This window comes from Bemisia tabaci, chromosome 3 (assembly GCF_918797505.1).
Source record: "Bemisia tabaci chromosome 3, PGI_BMITA_v3".
Lineage (NCBI taxonomy): Eukaryota > Metazoa > Arthropoda > Insecta > Hemiptera > Aleyrodidae > Bemisia > Bemisia tabaci.
The window spans coordinates 62,693,373-62,720,300 of NC_092795.1; the positions used below are offsets into that span (position 1 = coordinate 62,693,373).

A 26,928-nucleotide genomic window follows, 5' to 3' on the forward strand; every position below is an offset into this window, starting at 1 on the left:
AGATATCTTAGATTAAATTGCGAACAAAATTATCTGAAAATTCTGAAGAAAAATGTTCCCAAGAAAATTCGGTTTTTATTGAAGTAAATCCGGCAACGTCTAAAGGCTCATACGGCGTTTTTCATTAGCACGGCAGCATACTTTTAGTGTCTTACCATAATATATATATATATAAATATTATTTATTTATATATTTATACTATTTTATATATGTGTCATGCTGCTCAACTTGGTGTGTTATACAGGCTTCGCACCATTTCTCATAGACCTTGTGCAGTTTTTACATTGAAGACTCCCATTATCGACATCAGTTACGAGCTGAGCCCTGCCGTTCAATTCGCCTTCATCTGAGAGGGTAGGCAAAACGAGCCCCCACGAGCATCAATAGTGGCATTCTAAAATAAAGCTGTACCGTTACGAACTTAGCACATCTGTGGCGTAGTATTTTGATAAGACGGAGTCTGCTTATGCATAATCTTGTTAAAAAAACGCAAATCTGTTTTCAAATTTCAAATTCTGAAGAAAATAAATGATAAAATAGGCATGAGCCCAGAAAATTTTTCCTAGATTTTAAATCCGCACAGAGGTTTATAAAGAGGCAAATCATACTTTAAATATCATCATTGACAGACCCTGGTGTTAGTGTTGAAGTTACGGCGCACGATAATGGTAGTATTCGGTGCCCGAAGTTGGATCTTGTTTTGTTTTTTTTGGTGAAAAATAGCTGAAAATAGATCTTGTATGGTGCGTTTATGATAATACGAAAATATGCCTGTTTTCCTCTGAATATGTTATTTCTTATGATGTACTAATAAACAGATTATAACGGAATAGAGCATTTGCAGGTGTCTGAACTTTGATGAATTTCGTGCTTAAGTGGAAACTACTGAGTTAATTGAACGCGGGGATATCTTTGGTTTATGAATTGAACAATTGTTGGAGAAGATATGACAGAATGATCTCATCTGCTAAAATACATGAGTTTAAATGAGAGATGCCGCCAGATGACGTCACTAGGCGGTGCATTTTCTCACTCTTAAATCTATTTTTATACTATTTCCCATATCAGAAAAAATTATAAAAAATACTGTGAAATCAGCTCTTTCAGCACTTTCAGATGAAAGAATAAAAAATTTGCATGCAAATTCTCCATTACGGGGAAGTTATAGCTCTCCTACAAGAGAGGTTTCAGGAGGTTGCATCTTAAACTAGGGGACAATTTCTCAAGCTCGGTAACTTGGAGAGCTTCAGCTGTTGAGATCAGAGCTCTCTTTTGGAGCGCGGTGCGAGCTTATCATCTTGGCGGCTACGGCTACTCTCGGCCTCCGACTCGGATCGCATTTCATCCCCCGGCTGACCCTCTCGCCCCCTCTCACCCCCGCCAGACCCTCCCTTGTCTCCGTTCCCTTTTTCCATCAACCCCCGGTGCTCCACCGTGATAGCGGATCCAAGGCTCTCGAAAAACTCATCTTTTAATCATCTTACTTGGTCCCTTATCGCTACCCCCAACCGCCGCACAGCCGGCTCATTCTTGAAATTCATAGACAAAGCTATAGACAAAGCTATAGACAAAGAAATATGGAGGGATACTATTCTGCCGTCCTAGCCAAGAAAGCGGCAAGTGCAAAAATCAAGTCAAGAGAAAACGGGCTCAGATGCTTCTGACCGGAAAATTTCACTCAAAGAAGCCTCCGTTCTTCGTCAAATTGCAACTAATCGTCCGGAAGACTCCTAGAAATCGTTTGGATGATTCAAAATCCACTGATTTTATTTTCATTTCATAAAAAGGGTATTTTTCATTTTCATGCTTTGCGATCTGACGTACGTAGATCATTGTGTTTTCATGAGCGGGAGGTTTGAATTCACGCGTCAAGAAATATTAAATATCTGGTGAGGAGTCAAATTCGGTGATTTTCGTAGCACGAATCGCGTTCGACGTTAAATTTTGATAGAACAAACATGTATCAGAATGCTTAACTTCGTACCTTGTCTGGTGGTCCATTGTTTTCCCCTTTAAATTTCTTTTAAGACCAACCGCTTAAAATTTATAGTGCGATAGAACAAACACCTACATTTTAGAGTTTTATTGAAATATGCATTACATGTCTGAGCTGTTGGTAAGTGAGTTAGAGCACGAGTATGAATTAGACCTCTAAACTTTTAAAGTTTCTATATATTTTCCGACTCCTCGTATTTACTCGTTCCACCGTGCGCTGTAAGAGCGGTCGTTCCTCTCGACTTGAGAACTACCGTGCCTATACAGCAAGAACCGCGTATATACATGACGATTCCATCCGAGTTACGCCGTTTGGCTCAGCTTGGCAGAGACGAGGTGTTTCCTAATGCTGCGAGAAATGAATTCGCGTGGCCTTTGAACCGCATCTCGGATTTTTAAGGTTGTCCCTCGGGGATTCCGCACAGCGCGGACATCTTTACGATATTTTTCCGCGGATGGGATCCCGTCTTGAGCCAATATTGCATTGTAAAAACCAGCCGAATTCATACAAGTTTCCAGTCGTGCCATTATGAATTTCCACGAGGTGTATGTCGATGCCTAAAGTGAAAAAACGCGCACCTCAGATTAAGACGTTGTGAGTCTCCGCTCATTTTTCATTTTTTAATGGAAAATTAACCAACTTTTTCTGGTGAAATGTTATGTGAATAATCTTTACTCATTTTAATATCACACAAAATTAAGGTCATAATCTGAATCAAGGTTCGGTTCATACAACTGAATACGATTACACTTGAGACGGAGACTGTGATGCTGGACCGTAACATCCGAATTTCGGGGTTTTTTTTTCGGGAGAAAAAGTGGCGAATTGCCGCGGAAATATGACAGTTAAGTCCCCTTTCGATTGCTACTCGTTTCGCACTTCCTTGCCAAAATGGCGTGGATTTCGGATTTTGGTTACTCTGTAATCAATTTCTTTCCCTTCATTCAAAACGGCGCGGTTCGCATCGATATAAACCTCCTTGCTTTTTTACGGTGTTTTTTTTTAAATGATACGGTTAAGCTTTTTATAAATCATGGGGGATATTACGCAATGAAGGATAAGTTGATGGGATCTGCTCTGACCCTTCTTGCATGATATTATGTCCGTTTTATAAACCCCACAGGGCAAACCTCCATTTTCTACAGTTCACTACCGCTTGGTTTTTTATCGCCGCAAAAAATGTACTCACATCGATTTAGGATCATAAACCGTGAAAGGCCTCGTTCCTCTGACGGAGAAAGGGCGTAAGTGCATTAGGAGATGAGCCCTCCCGGGATGATTATTCAAACTTAATCGACAATTTGTCGAATGCCCTCGATCGACCAAGACCTATCATATACGTGTTTCAAAAGCATCTGAAATATATTTTCGATTTTATCAGGTCAATAACCTTTCAGAACTCTTTAAATAGCAGTCAGATATTAGACGTTCCACTACGGAACTTTGGTAAACTTTTATCGTAAACTTTGAATTTAAAAGCTGAGCTACAGCGTGCGATCTCCTTTAGCCCGAGTATACGTAAAGTTTCAGTGAAAGAAATAGAGCGTCATTCTGAAACGGGAGAAGTTGAGGAGCGAGCGCGAAAAAGGGCGCTTTTCATCAAAACTTCCCGGCCATTCGTCACAATTACCTCGCGGCTTAGCCAACTCTGAGATTCTAACGAGAGATAATTAAGATTCATTACGACTTTAGGTTGCCTCAACCTGAAGCCGTATTTATGTTTATTTGATCTTCTGCGCAGTTTTAATGAAACTTGCCAGTTGAATTGCAGTTACCCTGATGAATCGCTTCCTTAAGATCTGGCCCGATCTTCATATCATCCGCCACCCACCTGTTTGAATCCACGCTAATTCTCACGACGATAGATACTCATTAGTCACTAATACTTTGAACTTACAGTATGTAACTAGCGGCCTAATGATTACATTGCATCCCCCGCTTTTATAAAATTGTGGCAAGAAATGTTTCTGAAACGAATACCCTGGTAAAAATTGGCAGTAGAATTTGTGTTCCAAAATACCTACTATAGACCTAAAGCCGGCTGTAAGATTTCCAATAGCTTCTGTAGCCGGCTGTACAATTTCTTATAGCCTTTTATAGCCGATGGCAACTAAGCAACAGCCAGACGATAAAGTTTATGCCAAACGTTACTAAATACGGATACTAGAACTTAGTGAGTTTTTGGACTACCGCTCTCTTTTTGTGCCGTATTATCTTGATTAATTTTGCGAGGAATGCTCCGTACTTTTGAAGGATGCCTGTCATTTTTGATATGCTTGAGAGCCGTCAATTTCTTATGATACTGTGCAATACCTCTGGTGTGAAATAGTTGCTTCAAGCGCCGTGGTACGCTGCGGCGCGGCGCGGCGCGGCGGGCGGGCAGCCAGCGCGAAACGCGCATTAGCGCCTACAAACCTAACAGGGATACTTCACGCATTGCGCAATGCGTATATAAATATATAATATTAGGCGTATATAATAATAGGCGATATAATGTTGATAATACCTATAGGACACACTGCATAAAAATTGATGTCAAAATTGTATGAAGAGAACAGATGCGCCTTCATTTGGAATGATCGGCAATGCGTAGTGGACTCGCTCACGTCGAAATAGAATTATAAACAGGAAGAAAAATCCAACATAAATACGTTGGAAAAGCGTGCTAAATAACTGAACTGTTGGACACATACCTACTATTTTCGTGTTATTGCTATTTGTATTTGTATTCGTATTTGTATTCGTGTTATTGCTTTTTGCCCGAAGAAGTTTATTCGGTTTTTTGGTAAAATACCATCAGGGCTTGACAGTATAACGGTTCAAAGGCAAAAAAAACGGGTGCGAGGAAAAAAATATTTGGACGGCCCGTTGAATAGCATGGGTTGATCGGTGTGCTGTACTATATGGTAGAACCGAGTGATTTCAAAAAGCGAGCCCTACTGGCACGCTTAAAAAATATTCGCTTAGTTTTGATAACTCGAGGTTTGCTTACTTCCGCTACCTTTTATGCAACGAGGAACCGTTTACAGAGTCTATACTCATAATTAATCGCAATGTATCCCGCGCTTTATCCTTTCGTATCAGCGCGCACGCCGTGGACATTACTAGCGCCTTAATGTTTGTGAGTATGCAGCAGGGACATCTTCGAGGCACGAATAGTTGCATCGAGACGAGATTGAAGCCCCGCGTCCGTGCTGCCAACTTTCAGGGATCGCCACCGCCCTGATCACGCATTTGATGAGCGAGGTAAGCAACAGGGATTCTCCACTATCTGGAGTTGGATCCAAACAATAACAATGAGTAATGTTATAACCTTTTTTAATGTTATCAATGAGAATAAATCGATATACGTCGCTTTTCTGCGACTTGAAACTAGTAGTGCCTATTGTTGGTTGAGTTAGGATTGTGATGATGAGGATGAAGAATGCTTGCGAGTTTGATGAGCGGTAGAAGTGCAAGCGGTGCACTCGAGCCGTCCCAGTTCCGCGCCAAAGCAAAGATTCTTCAGGCAGAAGAAGATAATTGCCGGAGTGACCTTGCTTTGCTTTCCCGCCAACTCGAGAGGGTTTACTCTGTAAATGAGGGGATCCAATCCGCACACCGTTGTCGAGGCTTCAACCCGAGAAAAATGGGGAGATCCTTATCTATTTTCTGATTGCGTCTTATTTCCTCCTCAGCCAAGTAGTGCCTCGTTTCCACCATACACGTGAGACGTTTTTCTAGGGGGCGATTTTTTTGTTTTTTGAGATCGGGTCATTAATCCCTCGTTCCTCAGACGAGGGAACCTAGCTCCATCCCAAGGTTGCAAAATCAATCCAGCATTCGATTTTTTACACGAAGTGAATCGTGAATGTGATTTCTTCAGAAAAATTGGAGAGATTTTCATCGAGAGGCACTCAACGGTTTCCTCGGAAAAGTAAAATTTGTGAGAGGAAATTTTACAGCGTTGAAATGTGTTTAAATTCTCTCGTCTGGAAAAATACAGATTTTAGCAAATATATTGTAATATTTCCTCGATCAAAATTTTCTATTGTATCCCGATTACATCGTTTCGATTTTTTTTATTGCGGAGTCTCCAAGATATATTATTTCTAATTCTACCATCCCCCAGATTTTCACGACTGTAAGCTCCGGCCTCACATTTTCCTACAACCTTGCCAAGAGTGCAAGCTTCATGGAGGGCATCGTAATGGCAGACAAGTTTCCTCGTACGGGAGCAAAACAAAAAGGAATCGATACGGGGGTCGATTTTCTTATGAGTCGCCCTGTCACGATACGATAACAAATGTGGGAGCGGAAAATTTCCCGCGAGAAGGAGGAATCCTGGAAGCGACACGTTATACAGGATGACGTCAGCCAAACGAGGAGTCGGCGGTGACATCCATGAAAATAATGAGGCGTTCGCCCTTGTTTATTGAGAGCGGGAAGAAAGCTCCGTCTCGCGGTCGGAAAAATCGCGCATCCGCACCCGTGCGCTCATCGGAGATAGGTTGTTTCTGCGTTCGCGTGGCGGAGTAGTGACCCAGGAGTTGGGAGGGGCGGGGGAGTCGCGGGAAACACAATACCCGTCGCCCACGCTCCGTCGCGTTTTCCCGGAAAATTCGGGAAACCTCAGAATTGGGCCGCGTCGGCGTCCCTTCGACGTGTGACATTTTGATGAGGTTATCTTGTACGGTAATAGCCGACGTCACTCCCGTTCTCCTCGTTACCCAGGCCAAGAGCCCCTCTTCAATACTAGGAGCACCTTCTCACGCTCCCGTCGGAGGGAAGAGAGCAGTAAGTATAAAAATGAAGTTGCAAGGAAATGGACTTTTTAGTGTCCGAGCGCAAGACAGGGCTGCCCAGTGAGGGGTTCTCTGAGGAGCTTCTCCTCAACTTTGAAATTGAGGAGGGACGGGAGGGGGCTCCTAAGGGAAATATTCTCTTTTTCCCCCAAGAAAAATTTCCTTTATTCCCCCTAGAAAATATATCTCCCTGTAGGACAAAAATTGTGCTCCCCACCATGCCAGAAAATGTCTCCCCACATCTCTGAAAAGTTTCCTCCCCCCAAATTCAGTATCTTTCCCTCCCCCCAAAGAAGTAATGTGTTTCCATGAAACATTTCTCCTTGAAAGAAATAATTCCTGATCCTGACTGAAAACCAAAATATTCCTTGTTTATTCTACCAATAATACCATGTGATTTAAAAGTTTTTTTTTTTTTGGGGGGGGGGGGGTTGTACATGCCATCTTAAAAACAAGGTGAAAAAACAGAATCTCAGGAAAGGATAAAAGTCACGGAAAGTGCCCAAAATCGCGTTTTAGAGGTCTTGAAATTTCACTATTTTTTGGGGAAGGCCCCCCGGACCCCCCGCTGAATGCGTGGAATTCCCCCATACATAGAAGGGGGCATCCCTACTTTCCCCCCCCCCCCCCCAAAGCTGGCGTAAGATGTTAATGGCAAGTCAGCCGTTATTTATAAGATTGTCGAATATTAATCGGAGAACTCAATCGACGAATTTTATTGTCAACCTAAAAAGGGTCTTTTCCATTTTCATATCAGGCTGGTGTTAGGCAAAGTAGTCGTTGGTGCTATCTTCTGCATGCTGTCGTAATTGTGTTATGAACACACAACAAACAAATTTAGAGTTTGGAAACTAGTAGAAGAGGGCGCCATTTTACTTAAAAGTGTATCTAACTGTTTTGATGGGCTCCAGGGGAAAAGTGCCCCTTAAGGCTGTTTTCTCTATAGCAAGGTCTGTTTTTGCTTACTTTCAGCCTTCGAACATGTTTCGTTTTTATACAAAGAGGACAATTTTTTTCTGTCTCAGCTGCATAAGTGATTTCATTAAGAGGTGATGTGATGTATTTTGAAAGTAACTCCATTTTGAAAATGTCAGCAATACAGCTCTCTTCCCTATCACGCCGGTAAATTTGCGATGTTGTTACCTTCCTCAAGACATCATGGTAACCATCCCAAAGAAAAGGTGCAGAGACAAGTACGCATCAAAATGTGGCCCAAATACTCTAAGTAAGTAGTACTTAGTTACTTAGTAGCACTTACTAAGTTAGTAGCTACATACCTTTTTTGCGTTAGTAGGTGAAAAAAGAAAACTTATCCGAAACGGAGTTCGGAGACTTATGGTCTTCACGGCCGCGGGTGTTTCAGACAGCGTTCCCAGTGAAATTTGACACCTGTTTTCCGGGAGGCCCGAGGGATAAGGATATATAAAAATTCTGGCGGATTGACATCCTGGCACTCGTCGCGAAGAGACAAGGGAAGAAGTTGACGTGGCTTTCGCAAACAAACAGGGCGCCTCTCCTGCGCACGTCAGCAAACCATAAGTTTACTGGGTCGACCACTTTTCTAGACACGGACTTGTTCCGGGTTGAAACAGCTTCTCTGAAATGTATTTGATGTGGCGGCTTCAAGGAATTTTTTCCCACTAAAATTTACGTTCATCCCAAAAATATCCACAAAAATGAGCATCCTTTTTTAAGAGCGATTATACACACTTAAGTCCAAATTTCCAACATTGTGGACATTGTAGACATGCTATGTCCACTTTCTCCCCCTTTCGAAGGGGAGAGAAGAAATATTCTTAGATTCGATGACTTTTTTCAGTAAATATTAATCAATAGATAGACATATTAACGATATCTTGTTGATAAATTTGTTCATGAGGACACATGAATAGGTAAGAATGCGAAATCTTGGATATGTACGTATCACATATTGAAACGTTAGGAACTAGTACACATTGATGAGACTTTCATATAGCTTTGTGATTTTCGTTTTGTTGGTATGATTAGTCATATTTGATCGGAAAAGTAATCTAACTGTTTCCAACAATATTCAACAAATTTTTGACACTCTGTGAATATGAAAATTAGCTTCGTGAAAAATCCTACTGAGTTGACTTCAGTATGAAAAAGTTGCCTCTTAATTTTTTTTTCCGGGAAAAACTCCCGAAGCTTTTCCATGCACTTTGAGGTTGGCTGCTCTTTTGACTTCTAATGTGATTAGTTGCTAGGCCTTGGGCGTGGTCGAACTGGTGCGTATTTTATCCCATTGAGAAAATAAAATTCTTGGTAGATTTTGACTTCATAGCCAAAAAATTAGCAATAACCTTTGCGCACAAGTGTGTAGAATCAATGGCAACGATTAAAATTACAAAATTATCAGAAAAGTGAAAACAGGATTTGATTACGAAAAAATGTTCCATTCTGTATAGTTTTTGATCTCTGCGTCAAACGTAAAGTTTTCTTGCCAAATTCTGTTTTTACAACTCCAAAATTCGTTCCGAGGTTTTTTCGTTGACGACGCTTTTTAAGACGCATGTACAGGAGCTACTGTCTCCTTCTCGGCTACGAATTTGCTATCTGCCAAGATCGTTTACTGAATCGGCGTGATATATCGCACGACACTTTAACTACGCTTAGAACGTGGGGCACAATTGCTCAAGGCTTCCATAAATATAATACGTCAAACTTACCATAATCTCTATTAAAGTTACTCGAATCTCAAGGAGACCGAAATAATAATAAATAAATAAAAGGATAAATGAATTATATTGTTTTTAGGTAAACGATAATTTTAGCTTTTTTAAACGGAAAGTGATGTGAAAATTTTAAGAAGAATTGGTAAATATAAATTGGACTTAAACCAAGGGGCGTCGCGAAGCGAGACGCGTTGCGGGAGTTGCGACATAGCTTTCCAATACATCACGAGGCTGACGAGTCGAAATAGATTAGAGCACTTGGGCACACAGTTTTCCAATTGTCGTGGAACTCGTGGAACTCCATGGCGGGAGTAAGTGTAATTCGATTAACGTCCAAGATTGAGGTAACGCTCTCCGCATTACCGTCCCGAGCCCGAAGCCATGCCCGCACCTCCCCATTCCCCATCGAGGTCAATAATTGGCAGAGCGTCAACCCCCGCCCTCCAATCCGGGGCGGCGGCTCCAATACGTGATCTCTCGCGCGCCTTCCATTCCGCTGCCTGCAATTTGCCCGGCACGCCGCTGGATTTGCATCCGCCCCGCCGCCACCCTCCTCCCTAATCACTTCACGGGGGAGGCTGTGCGGCCAGGACCAAGGAGGGGGAGGGGGGAAGGGGGGTTGTCGAATCGCTGAATGTTGGCAGTAATTGATAGCTTTTTAGCGAGACGCCGCTACGGCCCTCATGGCTTGGCGGGGTGGTCGAGGCGACGTCTGATATCCCTCTAATCCGCGATTCTCGGCCCGGGTTTACGGCGGCCCCATCCATCTATCATAATTGGATCGGTCACTTGACTGTGGTCAAGTTCCTCGACGTTAAGACGGCGGTTTGTACTGCCGGTGTTTCTGCAATTAAGTGACCCCTTTTATCTCGGGATTCGCGGCTTCAGGGACGATGGAATACGTCTGTTGCACGTAAGATCTACAGCCGTATGAAGAGACTTCTGAGAGATAAAATGCCACAGAAATCAAAATGGTCACATTAAAAAAGTCTGAAATTCACTCCTTAGTGCGCAATTTGCGCGGTTAGAAACACGTTTTTTCAAATTTCCCTTGTCTTGGGCAGTTTCTTATCACCCTATCTGGACGCAAGCAATGGCAATTCGCGATAACTGCCGGCGACTTGCGGTTGACGGAAAATGACAATAATTCTAAACATAGTATGTATCAAAGTAACCCATAGATCGATGTTTTTGGGGGTTTCGAGGGGGGGGGGGGGACTGAGACCCGAAGTTTCGGGTTCAAAATCGGTCGATTTCTTACTTTGGTACATAGTCAGGAATATAGCCTTTCCAGGATTTTTCAATTTAATGATGAAATTTCAATGTCTTGACCGAAAACCCAAAGTTTAGGCGCGCACCCCCCCCCCCCCCCCCCCGAACGTCCCAAAGAAGTTCAGAAGTATTTCACGATCATGAAACTCGGATTCCTCGGTGTCAATTACCCGGGCTACCATCTTTCTTCGGAGAATCTACGTTAATATTGCGATCAAAGAGTAATTTTTGGAGGGAAACCCGTTCCTTCTTCAGAGGGTCACTTTCGAGCCTAGGGTGAACCAATTCTGAGTTTGAAGGTGTTATGTCAACTTGTTATGAAATTTTCCTTGCCTTTTAAGTTTTTTGTACAGTACTTTCTCTCTGTAACGACTATCGTTACAGCGAGAATCTCCCTGTAACGAGAAAATCGGTCGGTTCCTTGACTGTATTAAATATAGACTATCGTTATAACGAGAATCTTTCTATATCGAGGAAATCGGCCGGTCCCTTGAGTTCTCGTTACAGAGAGAAAGTACTGTACTTGAATCCCAATTCGGTCGGGAACCTCGACTTTTAGGATCATAACCCCCCCCCCCCCCCCCCTCCCCCTTACTCCACAAGGAGGGCTGGGAAGTTCCGGGATTCCTTGGGATTAATTCCCTATTCAACCACGCAGTCCCTGAGTTCGTGCGATCAAAACAACCAATAAAAAAGCCAGGCACGGGTGGTTTAATACCGATTTTTAGTGAGCGCACAACCAGAGGACTCCCCGCTGATTTGAAAATTAGCGCGTCAATTCGTATATTTTGCCGCGCGCGCCACTGAAATTGGCGGGAACCAATGGGAGTGAAGTTTCAACTTGTTTACATTCACGTTCTTTTTGTTAACCAAAATGTAAATAAACGTGGTTTTTCATCTGCTCGTGAGTCGTGAGTGCGGTAATTTCCATTGAATATTAAAGTTGCTCGAGGCTCTTGATTTCTTGTTTAAGTGCGAAGTAGTTTATATATGCCTACCGTAATTACATTCTTACAAAGAATATAAATAAGTCGGTGTTCTCTCGTTCAAAAGTCGACGCTTCAAGCAGTGCTCTCATAGTATCAGTAAGTTCTCATCAAAACTTTATATTTTCCTCCTTGCAGTTTCACAAGCACTGCACTGTTCGAAATTATTGAAGCTTTCAAATTCCAGGAAGCTCCAAACTTCCATTGTGATTCGTTCATCAATTCATTGCTTATTTATCATCAGGGATTTTCTTGTTATGTTGTGATCTGCCGCCCACTGCAAATGTCATATAATGTCAGCGCCTCATCAGTTTATTTTAAACTGACAATGAGTCGCCTTAAAGAGGGTTTTCACAGCTGGGAGACAAAATACTCATTGTCTAGAAATAAGACTATGGAAGGTTTCGGTGGAATTCAGAGTCGAAGCTACTGAGTAGTGTCTATTAGGGCCAGCCGAGGTTTGATTTTCCTATGACGATTATGCCTTAAAAATGGTTGATTTTATGCTGCCGGTGTCTAGGTGTTGTAGATTCAGACATATTTTTCAAGGATTGATCACAGGATGCAATAAACTGTCCTTGAAGCCTTGTAGTCGAGGCACTTATTGCAGAAGATGGAAAACAGAAGAGTTGATCTGACGATAATGTATTTGCGGCCACGTACATTCATATTGATTCTTAAAATTGACAAATCTTTGACCCTCTTTTCGTCAAATCAATTTTGTCTTTCTTTGCTCACTGCACTGCAGCGAAAATTTAATTTTCACTGGTTAAATCTCCTATAGTATATAGGGTTTCGCAAACCACCCATATATGCCACGCATTTTTCTAGGATGTTTCCGGTCGTACAAAATCTCGCAGGGGGCCACAGTTTTTGGCTGATACGATTTTCTTCTTCTTTTTTCGACAGCCTTTTGAGAGAAAATAAATAAGGAGCAGTTTAGAGACCAATTGGACGTACTTATGCTAAAAGGAACTATGTGCATAGGGTTTGTGTGAGACATAGTTCTTTTTGGCATAAATAAGTCCGATTGCAAATCCACTCTAGCACGATTTCCTTTGGTGTATGACGTCTACCTTGTTTTTTCTCACAAATTAATGTCCGTTGATTTGGCATCCACCTTCAAGCTGTGAATTTTGGGCACCAGAAAAAAATTCAACTAACTGAAAACCAAGTTCTCATGAAAACTTGTTTATCATCTATGATTCCAAGTACGTATAGGGGTCAATTGTCTTGATTTGATGAGATGCTACACTCATTTATCCACTCACTAGACCTGAGATGAATAACTGGCATGCGGAGGAAAGTGCTTGTCTAATAGGTATGGACCTTCAAATTTTGTTAAATTTTCCCTGATGACATGTGATCGGAAAGTCATCAATATTTTTTTTTTTAAATTTTCAGAAATGCAAGGGTGAGTTGCGAATATATTTGTCCAAAACCCAATGAAAAAAAATATGAGCAAAATTCTCACAAATTCTTACTTTATTGTAAGAAAACTGGCAGGGAATATGAGTAATTTTAATGTTCATATGATGTTATTTCGTGGTGCAGCTGAGTAACTGGCTGAAATTGAAGCCACGTTTGATGTCAAGTGAAAACTTGCCATGGTAACCACCTGTGACTTATCAAAACAAAGTCCATTTGACCTGCATGTCTAAAAATTTAAAAGTCCGTACCATAAATATGCACAACACCTCTGCTATCTATACCAATAGAAAATTGGATCGTAGTTGGCTGTAGATTTTAATGGAGCGTGTACCATATGTATAATTAGTTAAAAAGTACAAGAAATACAAATAATTATTACTATATAATAATTATTTACAAACGAAAATTCATAATTACAGATTGCCTTTGTGTCGGAAAAAGTATGGTTGCCCACTGCAACGACTATCCTCAGAACTTTTTGTCTGGTAACTTTGAAGTCAATAACTGCTGCTGAGCTTAAGTGAGTGAAGGCCGGGATTTTTTCTTAAATTCGAGTGAAAATCCGAGGAGAAAAGTAATATTAAGTATTACAATCACGGCCACGGCTTTCTTAGACGTGGCGGCAGAAAGCAGGAAAGGTTTTCACCGCGTCTGGTCCATTGGTCTCGCCAAGGAACAAATTAAAAGAGGATATTGAAGGGAGCCGAAGAAAATGAGAAAGAAAGTTCATTAAATGCTTTACAGTATTTGTCTTCCTTTCTTACCCTTTCAGTTCGAATAGCTTGAGCTCTATCAGAAACCTCGATTATTATAAACGTGACTCACTCATTCCAACTGTTTATCCTTCGACCCTTTGCGCTTACCGTGGCTCCGTCTCATATTTATATTAACGTATCATAATAAAAAATATCGTGTATCGACGCTAAAAATCCCAATCCATTTATCTATTTTGTGGTGTTTAGGAATCTCCGCTCCTATTTTATTTCTTTGAAAGAGAACTAATCATTTTCATTCCTTAAAGTTTTTCAGAAACTTCGCACAGAGAAGAAAAATTACGGAATTTTTTAAGAATTGACGTACGGAGTTCTCCATTCAGAAAATAAAGTATGACAGAAATTCTGCAACGTCGCAAACCGAGATAAATGGTTTGGGAGTTCACCATCGGTATTATCATAATCATAATGATAGTAAACTTTGGATTAGCGTAATTATCATTGGACTCTGCAAAATGCTCCCACTCACCAGCTTCTTTAAGGCATACAAAAAAATGAGCCCTTGATGACAAATGGACTTTCGAAAAGTGAAATAGGTAGGTTTACGACACTTCAAGATAAGTGTTGATTAGATTCATACAAAAATTGAGATATCGAATAGAAGTAGTCAACGTAAGGACTAATTTACTTTATTTTGCTAGAAAAAAATTAGTTCATTACGTTCAACAAAGTGTTTCGTGAGTCTAAATTACTAGAAAATGTCTGTTAAAAACTCTACACAAAGACCATCCAAAAATAAGATGTGATGAAGTTAGACGAACAGATCCCACAAGTGAGGGAAACTGAAAATCAGGTACCTGCACCAAAGTTTAGAGTTGATGAATTATGAGTACAGAAATGCAGAATTATGAAGAATTTTGCATTACCGAAATGTCCAAAATTTCGTGGTATTGACCTCCCAGAAGTAATTTTAAGTTCGAGATGGAAATACGGGAAATTCGAGAAAAACTCTGATTAAGGTTGTCAGCCATCAAAATAGTCAAGTACAGCACTTACGATGCAGATGGTTTGAATTTTTGACTCGATGTTCTTGAAAATATTATAGAGGTACGTTTTTGCTAAAAATAATTAATAAAAATTGGTCTCGAATAAAGCGTATGTAATTTCTCAATCTATCTTCAACTCTAAAATCATACTCTCCAAATCCATTATAAATCGATTCCCAAGCTTTTCATTGAAATTTGAACCACTGAACTGGAGTACTCGCGTTGGAAAAATCAGCCCTCCGCAGCAATAGAAATTCTACCAAAGGCGATTGCATAAATAACGTAAACGGAAGACCTGATGACCTCAGATCCAACTTTCCCGTTCAGAGCGCCCGTTTTCCTAACTTCATTCTCGATTATTAAATTTCTCCGTCTTCCTCGGGGCGAATGTCTTCCAGCCTCTTTCTAATCGCCGCTTTTTACGCGCTTGCTTTTTCGTACTGTTTCACCGATGTAATCAAATAGAAAAAAATGACGTCACCTTTTCCTAACGACTGCGATTCCATTTCCTTTCGCAGCGTTTTCCGTTTCTGCCTGTTTTCATCCAATTACATGCATTCACTCAAAGGAACCGGGAAGTCCTAATTCACTAATGTAAGCCACAGTTTTCTTGGAATTTTGAGCCCTCAGTCACCATCTCCGAAGCAAAACTCACAATTTTCTGCGCTCTTCAAGAGATATATTCCAAGGGGTGACGTCGCAGTCCTCTCAACAAAATCTAATTTGTCAAAAGAAACTCTGAGGGGCTTCAAAGCATTTATACGGATTTCTCGCTTGATTTTATCCGATTCGCTCGTATTATCTTTTACTGATAAAAGTCACAGAAACGTTTGACACCAAGCAAATATCAGTGATTCGAATATCAATAATTATTTTTTTAAAAATATAATCAATGCAAATCCGCACACGTACTTGAACAAGGGTAATACTGTGCATGTATTTTGATGTTCCTAAGTTTCTAATGCCACCAACTTTCTTTTGCATTCAAGTCCGGAGGTGTATTTGTCGCAAGCAGTTTACCAATTGCAATCTACTTCTATTCAGTAAAAACATTCATGAACTCAAAAAAAAATGAACTAGATACAAAGTACCTACTGACTATCATGCTCGGAATTCAAATGGACTTTTTTCTCTTTTTGAATACATGGCACTAGCTAAGCACACTCTTCAGTGCTTCTAGTAAAGTCAGTGTCATTTGTCGGATTTGGTTCTGATAGGCAACTAAACGAACTCCCGGGTAAAGCGGAAAGCGTCTCCAAGATTTGAAGGCGCGCAAGTTTGTTCTTTCGAAGTCTTTCATCGTTGAAACCTTTACTTTGCGGCTGCGAATCATTGCATTCTGTCGAATTAACGAGCATGCCGCTTGCAAATTTCCGGTGATCGCTGACTGCCTGTGATATAGGTATTCAAAGGAGCGAAAATGGTAGGAATTGCTAATTTTAGAGGACGAATGAAACTGACTGTGAGTGGACCATGAGGCCAGCCTGGCCAGGACACAAAGTAAAGGATGAAAAAGGAGAGAAGATTGAGAGGGAAAGAGGGAACGAGGAACAGTAGGGGGCAAGAAAGGAACAAAAAGGGAGGAATAAAATAAATTAGTCAGTAAAAAAGTGTCCTTTGCTTGACAAAAATTGTGTAAATTTTAATTGAGAAAAATGACGTAATAAATTATAAGTCTTTGAACTATCGAAACCCGTCGAATACATACTCATTTCGATAGCATCTCGTTTTTTAGCAGAAGAAAGCCGATGAACGTAAGCCCGGAGTTAGTAAGTCATAAAACAAAAAACTCAACTAGAAAAAAAGTATCTCGGATCCAGACTCCAGCGGCGGAATTGTTGAAACTTTAACTGGTTCTGTCGGCAGGATAAGACAAGAAATAGCTTTATCTGCGTTGTGTATTATATCGATTTTCGATTCTTGTCGTGCCGGCATAAATTTCAAAAATCAGGCTGCAGACTCTTACAAAATTTGACCAGAAAAAATACTCTCGATTCAATCGGATTTTCTCTTGAATTAAGGGTCAAGCCTCCTAATATAAGGGGATTTCCTTTCGACTCAAGCAACAATCCGATCGAATCGAGATTATTTTTCTTGTCAAATTTTCGAAGAGTCCGGAGTCAAGATCCAAGAGACTTTTTTTCAGTGGCTTTATCGCCGCGATAGAATACGGAAGAGGCATGAGAGAATATAACTTCCGCGCTGCCGTGCTAAGGAAGAACGCCGTATGAACATTCGAGAGTTGCCAAATTTCTTTCAATAAAATTTTTATTTGAGAGGAAAGTTATGGATATTTTTCCTTAAAATTTTAGGAACTCTAGGTGAGACTGCAAACAATATTATCTGAAAAATTGGAAGAAAATTTTCAAAAGTTTACCAGGAAATTCGCGTTTTATCAAAGGAAATTTAGCAACGCCTGAAGGTTCATACGGCGTTTTTCCTTAGCACGGCAGTACGCAACCGCACGCGCACGGTGTCTTCTGAAGCGTGTGCGATGTCTCACTCGTGCACGCCACACAGTGGACTGAGTCAGTTGGAGAAGTCGGACACAATTTAGAAACTTTGAAAGCTGAAATTATCCGAAGTATGAAACAAAATAGTCTAAGAGTCGCTCCATTGGTTTTATTTCGTGAAATTTCCTTTCCGAGACACCCTTTGAAACTGGATTTGTGATGAAATAAACATGAAAATTTGAAATTTTAGCCAAGCACCTCTTCTATTAGTTCGCTCCACTGTGCGCCAGCTTAAAATCCAATTTACCTATTCCGAGCTGAGGCCGGGATGAGGGAGGTAACTGAATTTTAGGCGCAACGTAGGCTTTTGACGGGAAATTACGGAGCTGCAAAGGAAGCGAAACGACGCAACTCATATTACATCATTTCTTGCGGCACTTGAGACGAGAACCGCTCGCTAGCGAAAACCAAGTTATAGGACCCGAGACGTCATTTCACGCCGAAAACAAAACCTCAACGCGAGGATGAAACGCTCAAATATTCAGCATATCGATGGTGTGAAACTTGAAACACGTGCAATACGATTGCAGAGTTAAGAATTCTCTGCCTCCGCTTCATTTTCAAGGAAGAATATAACATGGGAATACCAGACACGGAAAAAATGTTTGGGGTTATCCTCTAAAATTGTGGCACTATCGCAATTTTTTGGATGATATGGGCATACCAAATTATTGTGGTAGTACCCAGTGCCAAGGCGTGAATGGTCGATTTTCGATATTTCTCCATTTAAAGCTATGGTAAAGAATCGATTATCAAGGTGTTCATCCTTCTCCATAGGTTTAAATGGCAGATCAATCGATATATCGCAAAGCACGCCACGCCACTGGTAGTACCGCAACACTTGGGTTGGTAACCGCACTGCCATAATTAATTGGAAATGCCCTTATCATCCAACAACCTTTACCTCTTTTTTTTCTGTGGAGTAGGTTAACTATTCAAGTAAAAGATGGTTTATTGCATGTAGTCTTTTCAATGGTCCCACTAAATCGGTCTTCATGGAGCTCTCAAAGTCAGAGGTCGACGGACCTAATCCACCCGTCGAATTCTCTCTGGGAAGAATAATACGAATATCGATGGCCAAACTGTGAAACCGCGTATTTCCGTTTGCGACGTCGCATACTTTCTGTCGTACTTTATTTTTTCTTTGGAAAATCAGTCAAGTGAATACCTTAAAAATTTATTTGATTTTTCTTCTCTACCAGCAGAATATTCCGCAGAAATTTCGAGCTACTCAAAAAATAAAATCGGAGCAGAGATTTTGAAGCACCGCAATGGAGATACGTGAAATCACACTTTAGCCATCGATATATTTTTGCACAGGACGTAAATATTCAGTATTAAAGCTTTAAAGTTAAACTGGCTGAAATGACATGGTCTCTGATCGCATGGACAGAGGGAGAGAGAGAGAGAGAGAGAGAGAGAGAAATGGTAACAGTTTATTTTGAAAGGGTTACCACAAACTTTCTACAGCCTGTCGACCAATTGGAGCGTTTGCTTATTAACGGCCGCAGGGGTTTCAACAAAGCCTAAAACTGTTAAAAAAACTATTGACCAATTAGAAAAGGCACACAACTTTTCTGAGCTGAAAAGACGCAAATGGTCATACTGTTCCGATCCTTCTGCCAGCAGTATTCTTTGGAGAATTTTTTTTTTTTTAAAGAAATTTTATTTCAGTAAAACGTAACTACTACAAGAATATGGCTTGTATCTATCTACATTAAGTAAAAAACTAAATTAATTTCATTTCGGAAACTCGAGACAAAAATCATAAAACACACACCATAAGGCGGGAAAAAATTGATTTATTTCTCGCCGATAATTTTTATGGATCTCGTAGGTTTTGCAAGCATAAGAAGAGTCTTTCTCGGATATTTTCTCTCTTTTTTGCGGGAAACATTGGATATGGCTTGAAGTTAATACATGGATAATAAAATTCCGTGCTATAAATAACGAAAACCTAGGTTTGATATCCTTGCTTGGGCAGGGCAGAATAATCCCATTACCGCATCGGCGAGTTGGTTTCCGCACTTGAATTCTCTCACAGGCTTTTGTCTAGGGGGGAGCATCGGGGGATTAAACCTCGGGAAAAGAACGTTCCTCCTAATGTTGTAAAGAAAATAATTCCTTGCGAGGAATTAAATTAACTGGCGGCCGAGCTCGTGCTCTAACCCCTCTGTTTCCCGCCATCTAAAACCTCAGTCAACAATAACACACTCAACGCCCGGGTCGCTGCTACATCAGTCAAAGGTAAAGGAAGAAAAACAAATCGGTACAATGAGGTTAAGCTTCGCAGTTCGAACGGGCCGATTAATTGAACCACATTTTGCAATAGAGAACCACAATTTCTGGATCATTTTAGAAACAACGTATATGCCATTGGTTTCTCCATGTGAAAGTACGTTTATGGAAGAGCCAGAGACAGTGGTTCCTTTTTGCAAAATCATGAGCGGCTGACATTTGAACCGCGTTTGGCAGAAAAGAACCAAGCCACGCCAGCTATCGCCCAATTTAAATGGACATCTTAATTTTATGCATGAAAATGCTTGTGCGGATTTTATTGCAAATTTCTGTTAATTTTATGCATAGTACGAAACAAATTTCTTAAAATTTTTAAAGGAATTTGCTTAAACGTTCTCTTTGAAAAAATTGAATTGCCCAGATAAATTTGGCAATATTAGATGTGGCTTGGTTCCTTTCTGCTTAATGCGGTCCATTTGTTTTTTGAAGTTGAACACTATATAATGCCTGGATTGAAATGTAGCGCTTTGTGCCTTTTAATTTTATCTATCTGTCGTAGGTACTTGTAGGGAGTCAGCAATTGGAATGCGGCATGCGCTTTATTTCGTCAAATTGCAATAATTTTTATCGAAATAGTGAAGGTTTCACTGGCAACTAACTTTAAAAGAACGACCTCGGCTTGGAGTGCCTTCAAATCCTGATGATGCACTCCGTTTTGCTAAGCAGTTTAATTTAGTTGCTCAACCGAACCAAACCCAACTAAGGTCAATGATTTCACCACACGCTCTCACGATTGTGGTAGCGGGCACCACGAATTCAAGAAACACTAAACGTCTGATTGAGTTCCAACTATAATCAACACTTTGTTTTGGTTCTTTCTTCTGAATTTTTAATTTTTTTTATTCGATACAGGTACATTGATCTGCTTACGAATTTGAATTACCCACGACATGTATACCGGAAACCTAAAGTCGTATTGGTATTTACAAGGAGGGATATTTAGGGAGGAGCGGTGATCATCAGGGCCGGATTTACCTACTTGCCGCCCATGGGCCGCCCGTATTTTTCCGCCCCCTTCTCATTTGTTTTGAAACATCAATAGATCGTATTCGACAAAGGTTCGATGTATCGTTTGGTTCAAAACAATAGAACATAACCTCAAACCAAAATTTTAGGATTTAATTTGGAAAAGCTGAAAATGAGAAAATTCCTAACAATTTCACTTTCCATTGCCAGTGAGTAAAAATTCAAGCACATAAGACCCGTTACCTCAGATTTCTAAATTGACTTGTGAGGCTGTGATTACATATTGAACCAATCGATATCAATATAATAGCACCTGTGTATTCTGTCGAACACGATCTATAAAAACCATCAAATGAACGTGCCGGTGGGGGAGGGGTGTATGAGAAGCGTTTACTCGTGTTGGGCACATTTTTTGTGAAAGCCCTGTCAACACTAACAAAAGTTCAGTTCCGTAAACCCATCCCTGTTTGGACAAGGCCTTCCATTTATAAAAAACGAATGAAAAAATTATGAAAGAACAAACATTAATGTGGTTAAAAACTCCAACTTCCACCGCCGCGCCGACCGCACTGTGTTGGCGCAATGCGTGAAGTATTCATGCAGTCTTGTAGGCGCTATGCGTTTCACGCCGACCGCTGCGGACTACATTGTTTGGCGCAATGCGTGAAGTATTCATGCAGTCTTGCAGGCGCTATGCGTTTCCAGCCAACTGTTGCTGACCTCAGTGTGTTGAACGCAATGCGTGAAGTATTCATGCAGTCTTGTAGGCGCTATGCGTTTCATGCTGACCGCCGCGCCGCTCCGTTCCAGGTCAAATTGCGTGTTTGGTTTCTCTCTTAACTCGACTAATTGAAGGTGTTGTCTCTTTTATCATCGAGAGACGACAAAATTAGAAATTACTATACTTTTACGCTGAGGAAATGAGAGATTTTGTCGTCTTATCTCGTTTGTAATTTATTTTCTGAATCCGATTTTTTTCTCTCTTTTTTTGATACCTACATTCAAAAAGATTGCAAAATTTGCCGCCCCCTACATTTTGCCGCCATGGGCCGCGGCCCATGTGGCCACCCCCTCAATTCGGCCCTGGTGGTCATATGATGGGAGGGTAAACTTAAGTAAGTACATAAACAAATAGCCTTGGTAAAAAAATTCGTATCTAAATTGCAACGTCCCAAAATCTTCGATTGAGTTCCACTTGTTTCATGAATTCATGGCAAAAAGTCCCTTTGAAATTTTCTGTGATTATTTTCGAAACGAGAGAAAAGATTTCTCAGAGAAGATCACAAATATCTGTTGATGACTGTTCTTTTTAAAAAATTAAATAGGAGCGGAGACTTATGAGTCTCGCTCAAAATATTTGAATTATGAGGGATTTAAAGGTTGAATAGTATTTGAAATTATTCTGCCACAAAGTACGAAAAATGTTTAGTATTCCAAACATAGGGGCCTATCTCATTTTATGCAATGATGTTCAGTCATGTAGAAGAAGATACCTATTAAACGTCTCTCTCTCTCCTGATTTGTCTCAGTTTGATTGTGCTGAATGCTGTCAACTCACTCTCCATTTAAGACATTAAACGTTGCGAAAATCAGTTTCCAACCGTCTCTGTCGGCATTTCCTGCTTATTTCGCTCGCGGCATAGTAAAAAATTCGCCGTGGGAGGGGGGGAGGGTGAATGTACCAACCGACGATAAGGTTGGAAAATGATAGGCGGAACAGCATAGGGACTCGTTGGAGCGAAGCCAGAGGAGAGGATATAGCCATGCTGTCTCGACTCCCAAAGTTGAGACAAAAAGCTTAGGATCCCAAGTTCAATGCAGTGAATAATTGGACGAATCCGTGCTAAAAGGAACTATGTCCAGAGGATTTGCATGCAACATAGTCCCTTTGAGCATAAATACGCTCAACTGGCGTCCGCCAGACTCCGGATGATCAATAGTACGATGCAATTGCATCCGAGATTTGAAACTCTATAAAGTGAGGCCTTATCCTCCTCGTTTACATCTCCACTTTATCTAGTGACTCCCCGCCTCTTGAATATGCTCCCCTCCTTCTCCGAGCCTCGGGCTCTCCTGTCCTTGATACTGAGAAATAAAAACAAGCTAGAGGCTACACGGCCCAGCCCCTCCTAGGCGCTTATCATTAGTCTCATCCAGGGATATCACCTATCGATGCCCTTAAAAATCTCGGAAATCGGCCCAGGAGAACACTAAGAAGAACGTATTTATGCTAAAAGGAACTATAAGCATAGGGTGTGTGCGCAACATAGTCCCTTTTAGCATAAATACGTTCCAATAACTCTAACAACAAATTAAAATTAAAGTGGTCAGAGAGCGTGTAGTGATGATGGGAAAGGAATTGCAGCAGTAATTAGGGATTTTCGATTTAACTACTCATATCGATGTATTATATGAGAAGTACATAGTGCTACTGGATTTTTCTCGAAGGCTCAAAAAAATCTGCAAAGGTCATAACGGTGGAGTACTTGTCCCTTTTTTCTGACTGATGAGGGTGGAAGTAAGTAAAATTGGATTTTTTACCATACAGAAGCCTGTTTTTGGACATATTTTTGCTGTGCAGCGGGAAAAATTGCTTTACTGCGGCAAGCAGACGTCTTATTGCACCAAGTATAATTTGACAATTGCGAAAACGAAAGTTTTCAACTTGTAGTGACATCTTGGTGGTAAGAATTTAATGGGTGACTTTGCCAGAATTCCTTCCATAGAAAATTGTAGAATCATAAGGAATATTCAGTGAAATTTTTAGTGAAATGGATGCATTCACTTTCCTTACAATGAATGAAATAATAGAGGAGACTCTGAAACACTGCAACCGAGAAGTGCCCTTTTCGCATCCAGTGCCTCAATTTCAATGTTAAGATAAAATTTTACTTGGCGCAATACGTCGTCAATACTTTTTGTAGATTGTTACTAATGAACTGAAAAAAGAAAAAAAAAAAAACCTTAACGAAACGAATTTTATCCCTGGACACGATGAAACGCTGTCAAAGAATGCGTTTGACGAATCAAATTTTCCCCAGTGTTCCCTCTTGTAAGATAAGTTTCCCCGAAAACCCGTGCTGCTCGTATTAACGAGGATGTTGAATGCTGAGCGTATGAATTTTTATTTCACTGAGCTCCGGATCCGCCTCTCTTCAATATTTTCTTTCAACTCTCCGGGGAGACGTCGCTTTGCTAAAAATGAACGAACACTTCCTGGGGATGAAGCGAAGCCGTGAATTTTTTCACACTATTTACCGCGACCCAGCGTTTCGTTAAGAAGAGGGCACCTCGTCTCTCTGCGCCACTGTGAGAGCTAGTTGCATTTTCCGCGTTATTAAAGTTCATCCTAATACCCCTCCTCTATGCTAAGTTTAATGCAGTCAGTTCTCAAAGAAATTCCGGCTTCATGAGCTTTCAACGTCATACACAGACACTTACAGGGGAATTTTTAACAGGGAGCGAAGAGAAAATTGTTGCCAAAGTGGAAAATGGCGGTTGCCGAAGTGTGAGCTATTGAGAGGAATTTTAACATCTGAGAACAACGAATCGATGGCCGAAGTGCGAAACCACGTATCTCAGTGGCGTGGCGTGTTGTGCGATATATAGATTGATCTGCCATTTAAACCTATGGAAAAGGATCGATGACAGGGTGTTCGCAGCTCGAACACCTTAATAATTGATTCTTTACCATAGCTACAAATGAGGAAATATCGACAATCGATCATTCACGCCAAGTCACATTGTCCTTTCATAAGATTTTATGTTGAGAACACAGTTTAACGACTATCTTTACCATGCTGTAGCATACTGCTACATAGAATAAAAGAGGAAAAACATGATTTGTACAGAAAAAGACTATTTTTACGTCCGTATTTTTTCTCGATGTTGAATTTTCCGATACCAGAAAATTTACGACCGGTTGAATTCAAAACTACTTCCGATAAATGTTATCGAAATTGCGGCTCGACGATTCTCCGTTATCGTCGGGTCAATTTGATCAAAATTCACCGAAATCGACCCACGAAAAGGTCAACTTCAAAACGGAGGGGGGGGGGGGGGGGCAATTACCCCCATAATCACCCGAAACGACGCCCCTGCTTTTTCTCGTGAAAAGGAGCGCTTTAATTACCCTGGCAGAATGACATCGCTACAGCGGTGCGAATCGCTTCAATTTTTCACTCGGCAGAGCTTAATTTCAGGGCGGGAACACGGCGACGATGCGAGTGTCACGATGTGAAAAATGAATTGGAGATCATAAAACAGGATTATGGTCCGCGGGAACCGGGAGCCGGGCGCACCGTGAGCGGGAGCGCGTATTTGCACACCTGAGTGTTTTAAACAAAGCGGACACAACGTGAAAGGGCTTTCTCCCAACGCTCCGCAACCCCAACGCCCGGCTACCAGCCATTGCCACGTCACCCTTTTTTCCCGGAGCAAAAACCTCTCCCCCCTCCCCCTCCTGGGAATATTTTTAAGAAATCGGGCGAAGGATTATTTCCTCCTAAACCCAAACGGTATTCTCCCCCCCCCCCCCCCCGACACACTTTAACTTGGAGCTTTTAAAGTAAAAAGGGACATTCTTTTTTTACAAAAAAAATGTCAAAACTAACCCCCCCCCCCCTCCTGGGATGATTTTTGCGAAATCGAGCGAAGGATGATTTCCTCTTGGACAGTGGCGTGGCGTGTTTTGCGATATATCGATTGATACGCCACTCAAACCTGTGAAAAAAGATCGATTATTAGGGTGTTCGCAGCGAACACCTTAGTAATCGATTCTTTACCATAGTTTCAAATGGCGAGATATCGATAATCGATCATTCACGCCACGCCACTGCTCTTGGACCCAAACGAAACCCCCCCCCCCCCCTCTTTAACATGGAACTTCTACAGTGAAGAAGGACTTTTTTTGTTGTTTTTTGTTTTTAAGCAAAAAGAAACGAAACATCGATAATACTATTGCTCGAAGCTGTGTTTCGCAGTCATTCCAATGTAAAAAAATGAGAGCTATAATTGGAGCATTCTGCAGTTAGGAGCCATTATTTCTGGCTCATTTTAGAAACCACATTATGTGTCATAAATTTCCCTATGCAGATACGTGCTTCTACGGATGAGCTAGAAAGAGTAGTTCCTCATTGCTAAATGAAGTCCAATTGTAACATGGGCGAAAGGATAGCAGGAAACTCACAATGTCCAATTTAGCACAAAAAACCCGATTTGGGGGTGGGTAATAATTGTTTCTCAGTTTGCGATACCAAACTTTTTCCAACTCTCTTAAACACCTTAGGTAGAGATATTTCAAGCTATAATTTGCAGTATTAACGTTGTGATAATTTAAAATGAATCGATTTTGAAGCTAGCAACAGCGGTAGCAAATTTTATTTGTCTCTGTTTTTTCCTTTTTTTTTTAATTCGCCATTTATTGTTCTTCAACTTCAAAATGTTTTGAAATGGTCAATTTTTGAAATCTTTGGGTGTTGTTTGCGCTAAATGATACAAAATTAACCCGTTAAATGTGTTTCATGGTCATATCATCAGCTTAACTTTTTCAACCAGACCCTTTTTTGACGGCATCGCAAGTAAGGCCTCACGCTGGATTTAAAAGGGAGCATAAAAGTTTAATTTAGCTAACGAAAATCCCGGGGATCGTTCAAATATTCTTTTTTCCACCTTAGGCACATTGTAATCAACAGAAAGTGAACTAATTTTGGGACTACCTTCTGGGAATTTTTCCGTAGGATTGAAATTATGTGGCTGTGATTTACTTTATCACAACTCTCATGTCACGTGAAATTTGGCAAGGAAGGGCTAAAATGGAAGAGTGGCTGAGAAATGAAGTATGCAAGAAAAATAACGCGATCTGTATGCACGCTTACGAATGTTTTCTTTTCGCGGAATAACTTTTCAGAATGCGACTAAAAAAGCAAGTCACATGCGTAGTCGACGCCTTTGTTTTACAAGCCTCGCGCCGTTGAACGAGTACCCATGAGAGCAATGAATACAGGGCTTCTACCAGCGGTTTTTTGCAACATCAAATGATAAAGTAAATTGAGATGCACTGAAGTTTAATTTCGTCATAAACCAGAAAAGTCGTCGGGCCAAGAGTGGCCAAAAAAATATTTTTGAAATCATAAAATTTGTATTATAATCCACTTGTGCCCCCCCCCCCCCCCCCACACAAAGTCTCTGCGAAGAAAATGTTTCACTTGATAGTTCTGAATTCCTG

The 26,928-nt window shown here is 40.9% G+C and overlaps 2 protein-coding genes across 3 annotated transcripts in view; one reads left to right on the forward strand and one right to left on the reverse strand.

Annotated features, from left to right (window-relative positions):
- Nucleotides 1-26,928, reverse strand: part of LOC109039552 (beta-1,4-N-acetylgalactosaminyltransferase bre-4) — a 75,193-nt gene that overhangs the window by 30,154 nt on the left and 18,111 nt on the right.
- Nucleotides 11,635-26,928, forward strand: part of LOC109039553 (uncharacterized) — a 31,070-nt gene continuing 15,776 nt past the window's right edge. Inside the window, exon 1 of one of the 2 annotated variants that reach the window (XM_019055061.2) lies at nucleotides 11,635-11,834. The gene's annotated coding sequence lies outside the window, so the exon portion shown is untranslated. The remainder of the gene's footprint in view (nucleotides 11,835-26,928) is intronic. The other variant, XM_019055059.2, reaches the window with a different exon arrangement.